Raw genomic sequence first — 1,876 nt, 5'->3', positions numbered from 1 at the left:
GTTGGATTTTGAGTATCTGAGAGGTACCACGAGGTGTTGGTGGATAGATTATAGAGGCTCCAATTTATGATGGTGTCTCCTATTGATTTGTGGATTCCGGTCCGCTTTCTGTTTTCATTGTTGAAGAGAGTTGAGAGGTATTAACCTAATCTACGCCACGTTTATTGAAAATACGATGGCAGTAATGGTCAATCATGTAATTTGAGCAATTTAGCCTGATTGACTAAGTGTTCTTTTGTTTGCATTTAGGTGTACTCTGTTGGTGTATTCTACAAAATTCCTTCTTTTCTATGTACAAATCATCTGACTCCGCTGGACCATATTGCCCCTGAAGAATTTCTGTCTACTGGATGATATACAGAAAGAAACATGTCGGGTTGGGGATGTACTGTTATTTATTAGCAAAATTAGAAATCTAATCCACCCGAGCCAAGAAAGTCCATAATAACATGGAATAGGCTCTTAGGTGTCATATTAATGGTTCGTACTAATAAGTGAATAGATGCGGTATAATGATGTTTTATATTTGAGATTTTATTGAGGACAAATTGTTTTATTATCATATGGATTATGATTGAGTTTTTGTATGATTAGTGTATGTATGTGGTATGGTTGTAGTGTAGTTGGATGTGATTTATGGATGAGAACGGTGTATCAGATCAGTCCATTAATGAATTGTAGGGACTGGTCCACATGAAATATTGTTGATACTAATGTTGGTGTATGTTTTTATTAAAATATGACTTTTTCTAGTGATTTATTCAATAAATAACAAATATTTAATTGATTGAGCGTCTACTGGGTTGAATTTAATTGTTTCACCTCATAAAAATTGTTAAATGATAGGCGCATGCACCTCATGGTTGTTGTATGTACTCAGAATTTAGTATGAGTCTTTAGGTTTTGTTGCTATACCAACAGAGGCTACCAGAACACTTTACTACTGTGACCTTTTTTGTTAATTTTACGCTTGTTCTTTCCAGGCCAGGTCACAGTAATTGGATATTCCTGGTATCCCCTGTTACTCTAGTTTTTGGCAGCTGGCTTACCCCACGGTGGGCGCCTCGCTGTCCATCTCCCAGCCCCCTCCAAAAGGGAAGCAGAAGGGGGAGTGGATCGGGCCGGTTGGGCAGGTGGCGTAGCGGCCTACCTCCATCCCCCTAGGAAGCGCTGTGCTGCTGCAGGTAGTGGTCAGGCTTCCCTGGCTGAGCACCTGGATTTTTTTTCTTTTTTTAAACCACAATGTTTTCGACCGAGCTAGACATGGCGCTGGGCTGTCCCGCCACAGGCAGCACTGCCTCCCCCGACCTCTCCCGCACTGGCAGAGTCAGGCCGACGTCTGTAACAAAAAAAAAGTTGCCTGTGACTCTTGGTGGTGGATCACTCGACTCGTGCATCGATGAAGAACGCAGCTAGCTGCGAGAATTAATGTGAATTGCAGGACACATTGATCAACACTTCGAACGCACTATGTTGCCCTGGGTTTTTCCCGGGGCTAGGCCTGTATGAGGGTCACTTGTACATCAATCGCCCCAGGGTTCCCTCCCACGGGCTTGGCTGGGGCTGTCGCAGGGACCCCATTCCATTCATCCCGCTAAGGTCAGACCCCGATCAGCACCGTCGCTGGATCCTTGATCTGGTGCTCAAGCTCATTGCCGACACGTCCTGGCCTCCCCTGTTTCCCCGCCTCATTCTGGTTTCGGGAGGGCCGGGTGGCCGGCGCGCCCCGGATGTGGTGGTGGCGGCAGCAGCAGGATTTGAAAAAGCCTGGCACACCTTCACCCTACCCTGGGGCATCTGGCCGTGCTGTGTGAGGCTGTCTTTGGTGTCCCACAGCTGCCGGCGCAAGATGACCATGGAGTGCGGACCTCGTGAC

The 1,876-nt window shown here is 46.2% G+C and overlaps 1 non-coding gene across 1 annotated transcript; it reads left to right on the top strand.

Moving 5' to 3' along the window:
* The first annotated feature begins 1,364 nt into the window (after window positions 1-1,364).
* On the top strand, window positions 1,365-1,515 carry LOC138517537 (5.8S ribosomal RNA). Its single transcript, XR_011282700.1, has one exon. It is a non-coding gene; the product is annotated as a 5.8S ribosomal RNA (ribosomal RNA).
* Window positions 1,516-1,876: the final 361 nt, after the last annotated feature.

This window comes from Ambystoma mexicanum, chromosome 6q (assembly GCF_040938575.1).
Source record: "Ambystoma mexicanum isolate Mex_15411 chromosome 6q, UKY_AmexF1_1, whole genome shotgun sequence".
Classification (NCBI taxonomy): domain Eukaryota; kingdom Metazoa; phylum Chordata; class Amphibia; order Caudata; family Ambystomatidae; genus Ambystoma; species Ambystoma mexicanum.
The sequence above is the reverse complement of the archived record's forward strand: the minus strand, read 5'-3'. Positions and strand labels throughout refer to the sequence as shown.